We start from the raw sequence: 17,578 nt of genomic DNA on the forward strand, positions 1-17,578 counted from the left end.
CGATAACAAACAACAACAATTGATAATAATCCATGTAATTCATTTGTATATAAATGCGTCATTACCATCATCATCATCATTAAGGCCTAATAAACCACTTGTATTAATCTAAACTTTAACCCGAATGTGTTCTCATTGTAATTAGGTATGATCCGTCTCCTACCCTGTATGCCTTTAAGCTAAGTCTAGTTAAGCGCCTATTTGTTTTATTCCAACCCGTTAACGCCCTGTAGATATCATGCCGGAGCCATTAGGCGTAGGGACGGGTGCAGTACATTATTGTAATCCAGGGCTTTCGCAGTTCAACGAATAACCAGATCAATCCCAGTGAAACGTGGGTGGCTACTGTTCTCTACTTCAAACTATGGACTGTGAGATTACAAAACTCTAGGGCTCGTCCGGGATTTGAACCCGGGACCTCTCGCACCCTAAGCGAGAATCATACCCCTAGACCAACGAGCCACTCGACAGCTCGCGCTGTAAAGATAGCATGTATTTATTCCCACGATAAAACGTCGCCTGACTCGCGACATAAACGCGTGGATTTGATTAGTTTAACGGATTCGAATTGACTGTAGATTTGGCAACGGGGAGGGTGAGGGTGAAGCGACTGTGGGGCGCTCTTTCTGTCGGTGCTGCCAACTCGACTGAGAGTGATTTAGAGCGCAACACCACATTCACTGGTACACCACTTTGTTACAAGTTAAATATTCACTTATATTAAGACACCTAAATTTGAAAGTGGTACCGGTACATACGGGGCCCACGCACCCCTGTAGGATTGATTCCCTCCTCGGCCATGCTCGAAGTGGTTTCTCGCGGCTTCCCATTTCTCCTCCAATCAAACGCCGGGATGTTACAAAATTTAAGGCACTCTTCCTTGTCTATCCCCTCCAATCTTCCCATTCCCCCGCAAGGTCCCTGTTCAGCATAGCAGGTGTGGCCGCCTGGGCGAGGTACTGTTCATCCTCGCCACTTGTATCCCCCTACCCAGAGTCTGCTCTTAAGGCAAGACGGTAAACAGATAAAGAAGTAGATAACGGAATGTAAGATATGTTAAATTGTCATTCACTAAATTCTCATTGAAGTCTGTCTGTTTTAACCCAAAAATCTTCCTTCAATTATGTTGTGACATTGAAGATAAGACTCGCTTTCGCTCGTTGGGGCTCCGCCCCTAAACCCCCAACTCCTCTACATTACAAGTGGTCACTTGGAAAATTACTATGCGCGTCAAGACGGCCCATATTTTTGCGTACTTATTTGGTCCTATGATATTTTCTCGCACAGTATATTCACGGTTTGTAGCAGAGATAGATGTAAACGTTTCGACGCGATGAACATTACGTACGCTTCTTAAAAAATGCGAAATTATTATCCTAACGTAATGGGCAGCTTTAGTCCTAAAACTTGGTCGGTGCATCGTAGTTGAAACGATCTACATTTTCGTTTATTGATGTTTTCTCGTATCTGCATTGTGTAAGCCGTAGACTGGCTTAGAACCTTACATTAGGATTACAGTGTCCACATATTCCTTTTGTCCACGGTGCTAGAATCATGCATTTTTCTCACATATGACCCACGGAAGTTTCAGTGAGCCTGCCGAATTTCATGATTCTGTCGGTCTTATTTGTGTTAGCACAGTAAAATGAGATTTTGAAAATGTACAATATTGACGTAAATTCTGAAAATGCAGCTCTGTCTAAGGCATAAGAGATATATCCAGGCAATGTGCACGCTAATGGGTGCAGACTTTCATTTGGAAATTCATTGTGGCCAAACGGTACGCCGTATCGAGATACGGATTGCGCCATTAGACGAAACTTTTTGTCACCTATATTTTGGATTTAGGATATTTTGTCGTATCCTGGCTATTTATACCGTAGAAAGAGGTGAACTTATCAATCCATGTAATATTTCGTACACTTTTAACAAGTTGAAAAATGATATGCGAAATTAGCAGACAGGTACAATCTTGACGATGAGACGGCCTACAATTTTTGTTTGAGGTTTTGCCGTATCTCTATCGGCTTCATCACAGATTGCTTAAGAATCACAAATTCGGCTGAAATTTGAGTAGTGTTCCGCATATTCCTTCCGTTTCCGCATACATTCAAGGCGGATAGAATAATGAAAGTCGGTCTACATATGGCCAATGATTGTACCAAGGAGCCTGCTGAATTTCGTGCATCAATCTGTCTGGAGTGTGTAAATCAGTAAAATAATTATTGGAAAATGATCAATATTGACCAGAACCGGGAAAATCAAGGTCAATCTAAGGTAGAAGGGGTCGAGATACGACAAAAGTTCATAGGACCAAAACTGTAGATCTCCTCATTTTAGGAGACGAAAGTGCAATCGTTTTGCTGATAGCGATTACCGTTTAGCTACAAAAATTTCGAAACCAAAGTGCGCATCGTCATAAATTCCGCTTAATATTTCGTATTCTTTACGGGGGTCCGCCTCTGTGGTGTAGTGGTTAGCGTGATTAGCTGCCACCCCCGGAGGCCCGGGTTCGATTCCCGGCTCTGCCACGAAATTTGAAAAGTGGTACGAGGGCTGGAACGGGGTCCACTCAGCCTCGGGAGGTCAACTGAGTAGAGGTGGGTTCGATTCCCACCTCAGCCATCCTCGAAGTGGTTTTCCGTGGTTTCCCACTTCTCCTCCAGGCGAATGCCGGGATGGTACCTAACTTCAGGCCACGGCCGCTTCCTTCCCTCTTCCTTGCCTATCCCTTCCAATCTTCCCATCCTTCCACAAGGCCCCTGTTCAGCATAGCAGGTGAGGCCGCCTGGGCGAGGTACTGGTCATACTCCCCAGTTGTATCCCCCGACCAAGAGTCTGAAGCTCCAGGACACTGCCCTTGAGGCGGTAGAGGTGGGATCCCTCGCTACGTCCGAGGGAAAAACCGAACCTGGAGGGTAAACAGATGATGATGATGATGATTCTTTACGGGGTAAAATATTGAATACTTGAACTTCTTGCGATTTCTCCGCAGTTTACAGGCTAAGAGCTATAAATTTGCGGAATTCTAATTATCTAGGGCACTGCAACATGGCGTCCGAAATTTTGTTTTGGGGTGGGGGGCACCACTAAAAATATTGAACTCTTCGGAACTTTTCCCTAGCTTTCACACTAATAGATACAACTTTGCCTAATTTAACGTTTCTACCTCATCAGGAAGTGGTCAATCATTTATATCAGTCAGTGAGTCAGCAGTACGACTTTATATAATAGAGATTCTGCTTCCCTAGAAGCGATCTACCTTGTACCAACATGTACATTGGCAGCTTTAGTAACAGTCGTGGTGAGATAGCAGTGATCAGCTCTACTGTTGCGCAGTTGGCTCGTTGGTCTAGGGGTCTGATTCTCGCTTTGGGTGCGAGAGGTCCCGGGTTCAAATCCCGGACGAGCGCGTCTGTTTTTAAATGTTTTCGAGGAATATCAATGTACGTTAGTGATATTGCCTTGCGAAGAGTTCTTCTGCCTATTTGATGTAAATTTTCCCTTACATGCGTTTCCTAAATATGCCAGCAAAACGTTATATACAGTAAAGTCCCTCTCAATTGAACACACACAAGAGCAAATGGACTATCCCTGGATTCGAGTTACAATACTTGGGCGTTTTACCTACTGTCCAGTCGATTCGATCATCCTAAATGTCTAGGATACGGTTCCCTCATGATCTGCGATGGTTGCTGTACGATTTCAAACAAAATTACATAATTAGGAAATGGTGGTGATTATTAATCGAGATCGGGGTTTCCGCCTGTGTGGAGTAGTGGTTAGCGTGATAATTTGCCACACCCGCTGGCGCGACTTCGATTCCCGGCTCTGCCACGAAACTTCAAACGTGGCACGCTGGCTGGAGCACGGTACACTGCGGGGCGCCGCCATCTGGAGCTGTTTAACGCGGTGTCCCAATTCTCCTCCAAGCAAATGTCGGTATGGTACATTATTGTAATCCAGGGCTTTCGCAGTTCAACGAATAACCAGATCAATCCCAGTGAAACGTGAGTGGCTACTGTTCTCTACTTCAAACTATGGACTGTGAGATTACAAAACTCTTGGGCTCGTCCGGGACTTGAACCCGGGACCTCTCGCACCCTAAGCGAGAATCATGCCCCTAGACCAACGAGCCACTCGACAGCTCGCGCTGTAAAGATAGCATGTATTTATTCCCACGATAAAACGTCGCCTGACTCGCGACATAAACGCGTGGATATGATTAGTTTAACGGATTCGAATTGAATGTAGATTTGGCAACGGGGAGGGTGAGGGTGAAGCGACTGTGGGGCGCTCTTTCTGTCGGTGCTGCCAACTCGACTGAGAGTGATTTAGAGCGCAACGCCTCATTCACTGGTATACCACTTTGTTACAAATTAAATATTCACTTATATTAAGACACCTAAATTTGAAAGTGGTACCGGTACAAACGGGGCCCACGCACCCCTGTAGGATTGATTCCCTCCTGGGCCATGCTCGAAGTGGTTTCTCGCGGCTTCCCATTTCTCCTCCAATCAAACGCCGGGATGTTACAAAACTTAAGGCACTCTTCCTTGTCTATCCCCTCCAATCTTCCCATTCCCCCGCAAGATCACTGTTCAGCATAGCAGGTGTGGCCGCCTGGGCAAGGTACTGTTCATCCTCGCCACTTGTATCCCCCTACCCAGAGTCTGCTCTTAAGGCAAGACGGTAAACAGATAAAGAAGTAGATAACGGAATGTAAGATATGTTAAATTGTCATTCACTAAATTCTCATTGAAGTCTGTCTGTTTTAACCCAAAAATCTTCCTTCTATTATGTTGTGACATTGAAGATAAGACTCGCTTTCGCTCGTTGGGGCTCCGCCCCTAAACCCCCAACTCCTCTACATTACAAGTGGTCACTTGGAAAATTACTATGCGCGTCAAGACGGCCCATATTTTTGCGTACTTATTTGGTCCTATGATATTTTCTCGCACAGTATATTCACGGTGTGTAGCAGAGATAGATGTAAACGTTTCGACGCGATGAACATTACGTACGCTTCTTAAAAAATGCGAAATTATTATCCTAACGTAATGGGCAGCTTTAGTCCTAAAACTTGGTCGGTGCATCGTAGTTGAAACGATCTACATTTTCGTTTATTGATGTTTTGTCGTATCTGCATTGTGTAAGCCGTAGACTGGCTTAGAACCTTACATTAGGATTACAGTGTCCACATATTCCTTTCATTACTGCATTTGTCCACGGTGCTAGAATCATGCATTTTTCTCACATATGACCCACGGAAGTTTCAGTGAGCCTGCCGATATTCATGATTCTGTCGGTCGTATTCGTGTTAGCACAGTAAAATGAGATTTTGAAAATGTACAATATTGACGTAAATTCTGAAAATGCAGCTCTGTCTAAGGCATAAGAGATATATCCAGGCAATGTGCACGCTAATGGGTGCAGACTTTCATTTGGAAATTAATTGTGGCCAAACGGTACGCCGTATCGAGATACGGATTGCGCCATTAGACGAAACTTTTTGTCACCTATATTTTGGATTTAGGATATTTTGTCGTATCCTGGCTATTTATACCGTAGAAAGAGGTGAACTTATCAATCCATGTAAAATTTCGTACACTTTTAACAGGTTGAAAAATGATAGGCCTATGCCAAATTAGCAGACAGGTACATTCTTGACGATGAAACGGCCTACAATTTTTGTTTGAGGTTTTGCCGTATCTCTATCGGCTTCATCACAGATTGCTTAAGAATCACAAATTCGGCTGAAATTTGAGTAGTGTTGCGCATATTCCTTCCGTTTCCGCATACATTCAAGGCGGCTAGAATAATGAAAGTCGGTCTACATATGGCCAATGATTGTACCAAGGAGCCTGCTGAATTTCGTGCATCTACCTGTCTGGAGTGTGTAAATCAGTAAAATAATTATTGGAAAATGATCAATATTGACCAGAACCGGGAAAATCAAGGTCAATCTAAGGTAGAAGGGGTCGAGCTACGACAAAAGTTCATAGGACCAAAACTGTAGATCTCCTCATTTTAGGAGACGAAAGTGCAATCGTTTTGCTGATAGCGATTACCGTTTAGCTACAAAAATTTCGAAACCAAAGTGCGCATCGTCATAAATTCCGCTTAATATTTCGTATTCTTTACGGGGTAAAATATTGAATACTTGAACTTCTTGCGATTTCTCCGCAGTTTACAGGCTAAGAGCTATAAATTTGCGGAATTCTAATTATCTAGGGCACTGCAACATGGAGTCCGAAATTTTGTTTTGGGGTGGGGGGCACCACAAAAAATATTGAACTCTTCGGAACTCTTCCCTAGCTTTCACACTAATAGATACAACTTTGCCTAATTTAACGTTTCTACCTCATCTGGAAGTGGTCAATCATTTATGTCAGTCAGTGAGTCAGCAGTACGGCTTTATATAATAGAGATTCTGCTTCCCTAGAAGCGATCTACCTTGTACCAACATGTACATTGGCAGCTTTAGTAACAGTCGTGGTGAGATAGCAGTGATCAGCTCTACTGTTGCGCAGTTGGCTCGTTGGTCTAGGGGTATGATTCTCGCTTTGGGTGCGAGAGGTCCCGGGTTCAAATACCGGACGAGCCCGTCTGTTTTTAAATGTTTTCGAGGAATATCAATGTACGTTAGTGATATTGCCTTGCGAAGAGTTCTTCTGCCTATTTGATGTAAATCTTCCCTTACATGCGTTTCCTAAATATGCCAGCACGGTACACTGCGGGGCGCTGCCATCTGGAGCTGTTTAACGCGGTGTCCAAATTCTCCTCCAAGCAAATGTCGGTATGGTACATTATTGTAATCCAGGGCTTTCGCAGTTCAACGAATAACCAGATCAATCCCAGTGAAACGTGAGTGGCTACTGTTCTCTACTTCAAACTATGGACTGTGAGATTACAAAACTCTTGGGCTCGTCCGGGATTTGAACCCGGGACCTCTCGCACCCTAAGCGAGAATCATACCCCTAGACCAACGAGCCACGCGACAGCTCGCGCTGTAAAGATAGCATGTATTTATTTCCACGATAAAACGTCGCCTGACTCGCGACATTAACGCGTGGATTTGATTAGTTTAACGGATTCGAATTGACTGTAGATTTGGCAACGGGGAGGGTGAGGGTGAAGCGACTGTGGGGCGCTCTTTCTGTCGGTGCTGCCAACTCGACTGAGAGTGATTTAGAGCGCAACACCACATTCACTGGTATACCACTTTGTTACAAGTTAAATATTCACTTATATTAAGACACCTAAATTTGAAAGTGGTACCGGTACATACGGGGCCCACGCACCCCTGTAGGATTGATTCCCTCCTCGGCCATGCTCGAAGTGGTTTCTCGCGGCTTCCCATTTCTCCTCCAATCAAACGCCGAGATGTTACAAAACTTAAGGCACTCTTCCTTGTCTATCCCCTCCAATCTTCCCATTCCCCCGCAAGGTCCCTGTTCAGCATAGCAGGTGTGGCCGCCTGGGCGAGGTACTGTTCATCCTCGCCACTTGTATCCCCCTACCCAGAGTCTGCTCTTAAGGCAAGACGGTAAACAGATAAAGAAGTAGATAACGGAATGTAAGATATGTTAAATTGTCATTCACTAAATTCTCATTGAAGTCTGTCTGTTTTAACCCAAAAATCTTCCTTCAATTATGTTGTGACATTGAAGATAAGACTCGCTTTCGCTCGTTGGGGCTCCGCCCCTAAACCCCCAACTCCTCTACATTACAAGTGGTCACTTGGAAAATTACTATGCGCGTCAAGACGGCCCATATTTTTGCGTACTTATTTGGTCCTATGATATTTTCTCGCACAGTATATTCACAGTTTGTAGCAGAGGTAGATGTAAACGTTTCGACGCGATGAACATTACGTACGCTTCTTAAAAAATGCGAAATTATTATCCTAACGTAATGGGCAGCTTTAGTCCTAAAACTTGGTCGGTGCATCGTAGTTGAAACGATCTACATTTTCGTTTATTGATGTTTTGTCGTATCTGCATTGTGTAAGCCGTAGACTGGCTTAGAACCTTACATTAGGATTACAGTGTCCACATATTCCTTATATTTCTGCATTTGTCCACGGTGCTAGAATCATGCATTTTTCTCACATATGACCCACGGAAGTTTCAGTGAGCCTGCCGAATTTCATGATTTTGTCGGTCTTATTTGTGTTAGCACAGTAAAATGAGATTTTGAAAATGTACAATATTGACGTAAATTCTGAAAATGCAGCTCTGTCTAAGGCATAAGAGATATATCCAGGCAATGTGCACGCTGCCGCCTCTGTGGTGTAGTGGATAGCGTGATTAGCTGCCGCCCCCGGAGGTCCGGGTTCGATTCCCGGCTCTGCCACGAAATTTGAAAAGTGGTACGAGGGCTGGAACGGGGTCCACTCAGCCTCGGGAGGTCAACTGAGTAGAGGCGGGTTCGATTCCCATCTCAGCCATCCTCGAAGTGGTTTTCCGTGGTTTCCCACTTCCCCTCCAGGCAAATGCCGGGATGGTACCTATCGTAAGGCCACGGCCGCTTCCTTCCCTCATCCTTGCCTATCCCTTCCAATCTTCCCATCCCCCTACTAGGCCCCTGTTCACTATAGCAGGTGAGGCCGCCTGGGCGAGGTACTGGCCATACTCCCCAGTTGTATCCCCCGACCAAGAGTCTGAAGCTCCAGGACACTGCCCTTGAGGCGGTAGAGGTGAGATCCCTCGCTCAGTCCGAGGGAAAAGCCGAACCTGGAGGGTAAACAGATGATGATGATGATGATGAATGTGCACGCTAATGGGTGCAGACTTTCATTTGGAAATTAATTGTGGCCAAACGGTACGCCGTATCGAGGTACGGATTGCGCCATTAGACGAAACTTTTTATCACCTATATTTTGGATTTAGGATATTTTGTCGTATCCTGGCTATTTATACCGTAGAAAGAGGTGAACTTATCAATCCATGTAAAATTTCGTACAATTTTAACAAGTTGAAAAATGATAGGCCTATGCCAAATTAGCAGACAGGTACATTCTTGACGATGAAACGGCCTACAATTTTTGTTTGAGGTTTTGCCGTATCTCTATCGGCTTCATCACAGATTGCTTAAGAATCACAAATTCGGCTGAAATTTGAGTAGTGTTCCGCATATTACTTCCGTTTCCGCATACATTCAAGGCGGCTAGAATAATGAAAGTCGGTCTACATATGGCCAATGATTGTACCAAGGAGCCTGCTGAATTTCGTGCATCTATCTGTCTGGAGTGTGTAAATCAGTAAAATAATTATTGGAAAATGATCAATATTGACCAGAACCGGGAAAATCAAGGTCAATCTAAGGTAGAAGGGGTCGAGCTACGACAAAAGTTCATAGGACCAAAACTGTAGATCTCCTCATTTTAGGAGACGAAAGTGCAATCGTTTTGCTGATAGCGATTACCGTTTAGCTACAAAAATTTCGAAACCAAAGTGCGCATCGTCATAAATTCCGCTTAATATTTCGTATTCTTTACGGGGTAAAATATTGAATACTTGAACTTCTTGCGATTTCTCCGCAGTTTACAGGCTAAGAGCTATAAATTTGCGGAATTCTAATTATCTAGGGCACTGCAACATGGCGTCCGAAATTTTGTTTTGTGGTGGGGGGCACCACAAAAAATATTGAACTCTTCGGAACTCTTCCCTAGCTTTCACACTAATAGATACAACTTTGCTTAATTTAACGTTTCTACCTCATCTGGAAGTGGTCAATCATTTATGTCAGTCAGTGAGTCAGCAGTACGGCTTTATATAATAGAGATTCTGCTTCCCTAGAAGCGATCTACCTTGTACCAACATGTACATTGGCAGCTTTAGTAACAGTCGTGGTGAGATAGCAGTGATCAGCTCTACTGTTGCGCAGTTGGCTCGTTGGTCTAGGGGTATGATTCTCGCTTTGGGTGCGAGAGGTCCCGGGTTCAAATCCCGGACGAGCCCGTCTGTTTTTAAAGGTTTTCGAGGAATATCAATGTACGTTAGTGATATTGCCTTGCGAAGAGTTCTTCTGCCTATTTGATGTAAATCTTCCCTTACATGCGTTTCCTAAATATGCCAGCAAAACGTTATATACAGTAAAGTCCTCTCAATTGAACACAAACAAGAGCAAATGGACTATCCCTGGATTCGAGTTACAATACTTGAGCGTTTTACCTACTGTCCAGTCGATTCGATCATCACTAAATGACTAAGATACGGTTCCCTCATGATCTGCGATGGTTGCTGTACGATTTCAAATTTAATTACATAATTAGGAAATGGTGGTGATTATTAATCGAGATCGGGGATTTCTCTCCTTGAAAATTGTGACTGTCCGCCTGTGTGGAGTAGTGGTTAGCGTGATAATTTGCCACACCCGCTGGCCCGACTTCGAATCCCGGCTCTGCCACGAACTTCAAACGTGGCACGCTGGCTGGAGCACGGTACACTGCGGGGCGCTGCCATCTGGAGCTGTTTAACGCGGTGTCCAAATTCTCCTCCAAGCAAATGTCGGTATGGTACATTATTGTAATCCAGGGCTTTCGCAGTTCAACGAATAACCAGATCAATCCCAGTGAAACGTGAGTGGCTACTGTTCTCTACTTCAAACTATGGACTGTGAGATTACAAAACTCTTGGGCTCGTCCGGGATTTGAACCCGGGACCTCTCGCACCCTAAACGAGAATCAAACCCCTACACCAACGAGCCACTCGACCGTTCGCGCTGTAAAGATAGTATGTATTTATTCCCACGATAAAACGTCGCCTGACTCGCGACATAAACGCGTGGATTTGATTAGTTTAACGGATTCGAATTGACTGTAGATTTGGCAACGGGGAGGGTGAGGGTGAAGCGACTGTGGGGCGCTCTTTCTGTCGGTGCTGCCAACTCGACTGAGAGTGATTTAGAGCGCAACACCACATTCACTGGTATACCACTTTGTTACAAGTTAAATATTCACTTATATTAAGACACCTAAATTTGAAAGTGGTACCGGTACATACGGGGCCCACGCACCCCTGTAGGATTGATTCCCTCCTCGGCCATGCTCGAAGTGGTTTCTCGCGGCTTCCCATTTCTCCTCCAATCAAACGCCGGGATGTTACAAAACTTAAGGCACTCTTCCTTGTCTATCCCCTCCAATTTTCCCATTCCCCCGCAAGGTCCCTGTTCAGCATAGCAGGTGTGGCCGCCTGGGCGAGGTACTGTTCATCCTCGCCACTTGTATCCCCCTACCCAGAGTCTGCTCTTAAGGCAAGACGGTAAACAGATAAAGTAGTAGATAACGGAATGTAAGATATGTTAAGTCCGCCTCTGTGGTGTAGGGGTTAGCGTGATTAGCTGCCACCCCGGAGGCCCGGGTTCGATTCCCGGCTCTGCCACGAAATTTGAAAAGTGGTACGAGGGCTGGAACGGGGTCCACTCAGCCTCGGGAGGTCAACTGAGTAGAGGTGGGTTCGATTCCCACCTCAGCCATCCTGGAAGTGGTTTTCCGTGGTTTCCCACTTCGCCTCCCGGCGAATGCCGGGATGGTACGTAACTTAAGGCCACGGCCGCTTCCTTCCCTCTTCCTTGCCTATCCCTTCCAATCTTCCCATCCCTCCACAAGGCCCCTGTTCAGCATAGCAGGTGAGGCCGCCTGGGCGACGTACTGGTCATACTCCCCAGTTGTATCCCCCGACCAAGAGTCTGAAGCTCCAGGACACTGCCCTTGAGGCGGTAGAGGTGGGTAAACAGATGATGATGATGAAGATATGTTAAATTGTCATTCACTAAATTCTCATTGAAGTCTGTCTGTTTTAACCCAAAAATCTTCCTTCAATTATGTTGTGACATTGAAGATAAGACTCGCTTTCGCTCGTTGGGGCTCCGCCCCTAAACCCCCAACTCCTCTACATTACAAGTGGTCACTTGGAAAATTACTATGCGCGTCAAGACGGCCCATATTTTTGCGTACTTATTTGGTCCTATGATATTTTCTCGCACAGTATATTCACAGTTTGTAGCAGAGATAGATGTAAACGTTTCGACGCGATGAACATTACGTACGCTTCTTAAAAAATGCGAAATTATTATCCTAACGTAATGGGCAGCTTTAGTCCTAAAACTTGGTCGGTGCATCGTAGTTGAAACGATCTACATTTTCGTTTATTGATGATTTGTCGTATCTGCATAGTGTAAGCCGTAGACTGGCTTAGAACCTTACATTAGGATTACAGTGTCCACATATTCCTTTCATTTCTGCATTTGTCCACGGTGCTAGAATCATGCATTTTTCTCACATATGACCCACGGAAGTTTCAGTGAGCCTGCCGAATTTCATGATTCTGTCGGTCTTATTTGTGTTAGCACAGTAAAATGAGATTTTGAAAATGTACAATATTGACGTAAATTCTGAAAATGCAGCTCTGTCTAAGGCATAAGAGATATATCCAGGCAATGTGCACGCTAATGGGTGCAGACTTTCATTTGGAAATTAATTGTGGCCAAACGGTACGCCGTATCGAGGTACGGATTGCGCCATTAGACGAAACTTTTTGTCACCTATATTTTGGATTTAGGATATTTTGTCGTATCCTGGCTATTTATACCGTAGAAAGAGGTGAACTTATCAATCCATGTAAAATTTCGTACACTTTTAACAAGTTGAAAAATGATATGCCAAATTAGCAGACAGGTACATTCTTGACGATGAAACGGCCTACAATTTTTGTTTGAGGTTTTGCCGTATCTCTATCGGCTTCATCACAGATTGCTTAAGAATCACAAATTCGGCTGAAATTTGAGTAGTGTTGCGCATATTCCTTCCGTTTCCGCATACATTCAAGGCGGCTAGAATAATGAAAGTCGGTCTACATATGGCCAATGATTGTACCAAGGAGCCTGCTGAATTTCGTGCATCTATCTGTCTGGAGTGTGTAAATCAGTAAAATAATTATTGGAAAATGATCAATATTGACCAGAACCGGGAAAATCAAGGTCAATCTAAGGTAGAAGGGGTCGAGCTACGACAAAAGTTCATAGGACCAAAACTGTAGATCTCCTCATTTTAGGAGACGAAAGTGCAATCGTTTTGCTGATAGCGATTACCGTTTAGCTACAAAAATTTCGAAACCAAAGTGCGCATCGTCATAAATTCCGCTTAATATTTCGTATTCTTTACGGGGTAAAATATTGAATACTTGAACTTCTTGCGATTTCTCCGCAGTTTACAGGCTAAGAGCTATAAATTTCCGGAATTCTAATTATCTAGGGCACTGCAACATGGCGTCCGAAATTTTGTTTTGTGGTGGGGGGCACCACAAAAAATATTGAACTCTTCGGAACTCTTCCCTAGCTTTCACACTAATAGATACAACTTTGCTTAATTTAACGTTTCTACCTCATCTGGAAGTGGTCAATCATTTATGTCAGTCAGTGAGTCAGCAGTACGGCTTTATATAATAGAGTTTCTGCTTCCCTAGAAGCGATCTACCTTGTACCAACATGTACATTGGCAGCTTTAGTAACAGTCGTGGTGAGATAGCAGTGATCAGCTCTACTGTTGCGCAGTTGGCTCGTTGGTCTAGGGGTATGATTCTCGCTTTGGGTGCGAGAGGTCCCGGGTTCAAATCCCGGACGAGCCCGTCTGTTTTTAAATGTTTTCGAGGAATATCAATGTACGTTAGTGATATTGCCTTGCGAAGAGTTCTTCTGCCTATTTGATGTAAATCTTCCCTTACATGCGTTTCCTAAATATGCCAGCAAAACGTTATATACAATAAAGTCCCTCTCAATTGAACACAAACAAGAGCAAATGGACTATCCCTGGATTCGAGTTACAATACTTGAGCCCTTTACCTACTGTCCAGTCGATTCGATCATCACTAAATGACTAAGATACGGTTCCCTCATGATCTGCGATGGTTGCTGTACGATTTCAAATTTAATTACATAATTAGGAAATGGTGGTGATTATTAATCGAGATCGGGGATTTCCGCCTGTGTGGAGTAGTGGTTAGCGTGAAAATTTGCCACACCCGCTGGCCCGACTTCGATTCCCGGCTCTGCCACGAACTTCAAACGTGGCACGCAGGCTGGAGCACGGTACACTGCGGGGCGCTGCCATCTGGAGCTGTTTAACGCGGTGTCCAAATTCTCCTCCAAGCAAATGTCGGTATGGTACATTATTGTAATCCAGGGCTTTCGCAGTTCAACGAATAACCAGATCAATCCCAGTGAAACGTGAGTGGCTACTGTTCTCTACTTCAAACTATGGACTGTGAGATTACAAAACTCTTGGGCTCGTCCGGGATTTGAACCCGGGACCTCTCGCACCCTAAGCGAGAATCATACCCCTAGACCAACGAGCCACTAGACAGCTCGCGCTGTAAAGATAGCATGTATTTATTCCCACGATAAAACGTCGCCTGACTCGCGACATAAACGCGTGGATTTGATTAGTTTAACGGATTCGAATTGACTGTAGATTTGGCAACGGGGAGGGTGAGGGTGAAGCGACTGTGGGGCGCTCTTTCTGTCGGTGCTGCCAACTCGACTGAGAGTGATTTAGAGCGCAACACCACAATCAGTGGTATACCACTTTGTTACAAGTTAAATATTCACTTATATTAAGACACCTAAATTTGAAAGTGGTACCGGTACATACGGGGCCCACGCACCCCTGTAGGATTGATTCCCTCCTCGGCCATGCTCGAAGTGGTTTCTCGCGGCTTCCCATTTCTCCTCCAATCAAACGCCGAGATGTTACAAAACTTAAGGCACTCTTCCTTGTCTATCCCCTCCAATCTTCCCATTCCCCCGCAAGGTCCCTGTTCAGCATAGCAGGTGTGGCCGCCTGGGCGAGGTACTGTTCATCCTCGCCACTTGTTTCCCCCTTCCCAGAGTCTGCTCTTAAGGCAAGACGGTAAACAGATAAAGAAGTAGATAACGGAATGTAAGATATGTTAAATTGTCATTCACTAAATTCTCATTGAAGTCTGTCTGTTTTAACCCAAAAATCTTCCTTCAATTATGTTGTGACATTGAAGATAAGACTCGCTTTCGCTCGTTGGGGCTCCGCCCCTAAACCCCCAACTCCTCTACATTACAAGTGGTCACTTGGAAAATTACTATGCGCGTCAAGACGGCCCATATTTTTGCGTACTTATTTGGTCCTATGATATTTTCTCGCACAGTATATTCACAGTTTGTAGCAGAGATAGATGTAAACGTTTCGACGCGATGAACATTACGTACGCTTCTTAAAAAATGGAAATTATTATCCTAACGTAATGGGCAGCTTTAGTCCTAAAACTTGGTCGGTGCATCGTAGTTGAAACGATCAACATTTTCGTTTATTGATGTTTTGTCGTATCTGCATTGTGTAAGCCGTAGACTGGCTTAGAACCTTACATTACGATTACAGTGTCCACATATTCCTTTTGTCCACGGTGCTAGAATCATGCATTTTTCTCACATATGACCCACGGAAGTTTCAGTGAGCCTGCCGAATTTCATGATTCTGTCGGTCTTATTTGTGTTAGCACAGTAAAATGAGATTTTGAAAATGTACAATATTGACGTAAATTCTGAAAATGCAGCTCTGTCTAAGGCATAAAAGATATATCCAGGCAATGTGCACGCTAATGGGTGCAGACTTTCATTTGGAAATTAATTGTGGCCAAACGGTACGCCGTATCGAGGTACGGATTGCGCCATTAGACGAAACTTTTTGTCACCTATATTTTGGATTTAGGATATTTTGTCGTATCCTGGCTATTTATACCGTAGAAAGAGGTGAACTTATCAATCCATGTAAAATTTCGTACACTTTTAACAAGTTGAGAAATGATATGCCAAATTAGCAGACAGGTACATTCTTGACGATGAAACGGCGTACAATTTTTGTTTGAGGTTTTGCCGTATCTCTATCGGCTTCATCACAGATTGCTTAAGAATCACAAATTCGGCTGAAATTTGAGTAGTGTTGCGCATATTCCTTCCGTTTCCGCATACATTCAAGGCGGCTAGAATAATGAAAGTCGGTCTGCATATGGCCAATGATTGTACCAAGGAGCCTGCTGAATTTCGTGCATCTATCTGTCTGGAGTGTGTAAATCAGTAAAATAATTATTGGAAAATGATCAATATTGACCAGAACCGGGAAAATCAAGGTCAATCTAAGGTAGAAGGGGTCGAGCTACGACAAAAGTTCATAGGACCAAAACTGTAGATCTCCTCATTTTAGGAGACGAAAGTGCAATCGTTTTGCTGATAGCGATTACCGTTTAGCTACAAAAATTTCAAAACCAAAGTGCGCATCGTCATAAATTCCGCTTAATATTTCGTATTCTTTACGGGGTAAAATATTGAATACTTGAACTTCTTGCGATTTCTCCGCAGATTACAGGCTAAGAGCTATAAATTTGCGGAATTCTAATTATCTAGGGCACTGCAACATGGCGTCCGAAATTTTGTTTTGTGGTGGGGGGCACCACAAAAAATATTGAACTCTTCGGAACTCTTCCCTAGCTTTCACACTAATAGATACAACTTTGCTTAATTTAACGTTTCTACCTCATCTGGAAGTGGTCAATCATTTATGTCAGTCAGTGAGTCAGCAGTACGGCTTTATATAATAGAGTTTCTGCTTCCCTAGAAGCGATCTACCTTGTACCAACATGTACATTGGCAGCTTTAGTAACAGTCGTGGTGAGATAGCAGTGATCAGCTCTACTGTTGCGCAGTTGGCTCGTTGGTCTAGGGGTATGATTCTCGCTTTGGGTGCGAGAGGTCCCGGGTTCAAATCCCGGACGAGCCCGTCTGTTTTTAAATGTTTTCGAGGAATATCAATGTACGTTAGTGATATTGCCTTGCGAAGAGTTCTTCTGCCTATTTGATGTAAATCTTCCCTTACATGCGTTTCCTAAATATGCCAGCAAAACGTTATATACAGTAAAGTCCCTCTCAATTGAACACAAACAAGAGCAAATGGACTATCCCTGGATTCGAGTTACAATACTTGAGCGTTTTACCTACTGTCCAGTCGATTCGATCATCACTAAATGACTAAGATACGGTTCCCTCATGATCTGCGATGGTTGCTGTACGATTTCAAATTTAATTACATAATTAGGAAATGGTGGTGATTATTAATCGAGATCGGGGATTTCTCTCCTTGAAAATTGTAACTGTCCGCCTGTGTGGAGTAGTGGTTAGCGTGATAATTTGCCACACCCGCTGGCCCGACTTCGAATCCCGGCTCTGCCACGAACTTCAAACGTGGCACGCTGGCTGGAGCACGGTACACTGCGGGGCGCTGCCATCTGGAGCTGTTTAACGCGGTGTCCAAATTCTCCTCCAAGCAAATGTCGGTATGGTACATTATTGTAATCCAGGGCTTTCGCAGTTCAACGAATAACCAGATCAATCCCAGTGAAACGTGAGTGGCTACTGTTCTCTACTTCAAACTATGGACTGTGAGATTACAAAACTCTTGGGCTCGTCCGGGAATTGAACCCGGGACCTCTCGCACCCTAAACGAGAATCAAACCCCTACACCAACGGGCCACTCGACCGTTCGCGCTGTAAA

The 17,578-nt window shown here is 44.2% G+C and overlaps 9 non-coding genes across 9 annotated transcripts; 5 read left to right on the forward strand and 4 right to left on the reverse strand.

Annotated features, from left to right (window-relative positions):
• Positions 1-390: 390 nt before the first annotated feature.
• On the reverse strand, positions 391-462 carry TRNAP-AGG (transfer RNA proline (anticodon AGG)). The gene has a single exon. It is a non-coding gene; the product is annotated as a tRNA-Pro (tRNA).
• Positions 463-3,341: 2,879 nt separating this feature from the next.
• On the forward strand, positions 3,342-3,414 carry TRNAP-UGG (transfer RNA proline (anticodon UGG)). The gene has a single exon. It is a non-coding gene; the product is annotated as a tRNA-Pro (tRNA).
• Positions 3,415-4,066: 652 nt separating this feature from the next.
• TRNAP-AGG (transfer RNA proline (anticodon AGG)) lies at positions 4,067-4,138 on the reverse strand. Its single transcript has one exon. It is a non-coding gene; the product is annotated as a tRNA-Pro (tRNA).
• Positions 4,139-6,535: 2,397 nt separating this feature from the next.
• TRNAP-UGG (transfer RNA proline (anticodon UGG)) lies at positions 6,536-6,607 on the forward strand. Its single transcript has one exon. It is a non-coding gene; the product is annotated as a tRNA-Pro (tRNA).
• A 316-nt stretch (positions 6,608-6,923) lies between these two features.
• Positions 6,924-6,995, reverse strand: TRNAP-AGG (transfer RNA proline (anticodon AGG)). Its single transcript has one exon. It is a non-coding gene; the product is annotated as a tRNA-Pro (tRNA).
• Positions 6,996-9,893: 2,898 nt separating this feature from the next.
• On the forward strand, positions 9,894-9,965 carry TRNAP-UGG (transfer RNA proline (anticodon UGG)). Its single transcript has one exon. It is a non-coding gene; the product is annotated as a tRNA-Pro (tRNA).
• A 3,594-nt stretch (positions 9,966-13,559) lies between these two features.
• TRNAP-UGG (transfer RNA proline (anticodon UGG)) lies at positions 13,560-13,631 on the forward strand. Its single transcript has one exon. It is a non-coding gene; the product is annotated as a tRNA-Pro (tRNA).
• Positions 13,632-14,285: 654 nt separating this feature from the next.
• Positions 14,286-14,357, reverse strand: TRNAP-AGG (transfer RNA proline (anticodon AGG)). The gene has a single exon. It is a non-coding gene; the product is annotated as a tRNA-Pro (tRNA).
• Positions 14,358-16,735: 2,378 nt separating this feature from the next.
• On the forward strand, positions 16,736-16,807 carry TRNAP-UGG (transfer RNA proline (anticodon UGG)). The gene has a single exon. It is a non-coding gene; the product is annotated as a tRNA-Pro (tRNA).
• Positions 16,808-17,578: the final 771 nt, after the last annotated feature.

This window comes from Anabrus simplex, chromosome 4 (assembly GCF_040414725.1).
Source record: "Anabrus simplex isolate iqAnaSimp1 chromosome 4, ASM4041472v1, whole genome shotgun sequence".
Taxonomy (NCBI): domain Eukaryota; kingdom Metazoa; phylum Arthropoda; class Insecta; order Orthoptera; family Tettigoniidae; genus Anabrus; species Anabrus simplex.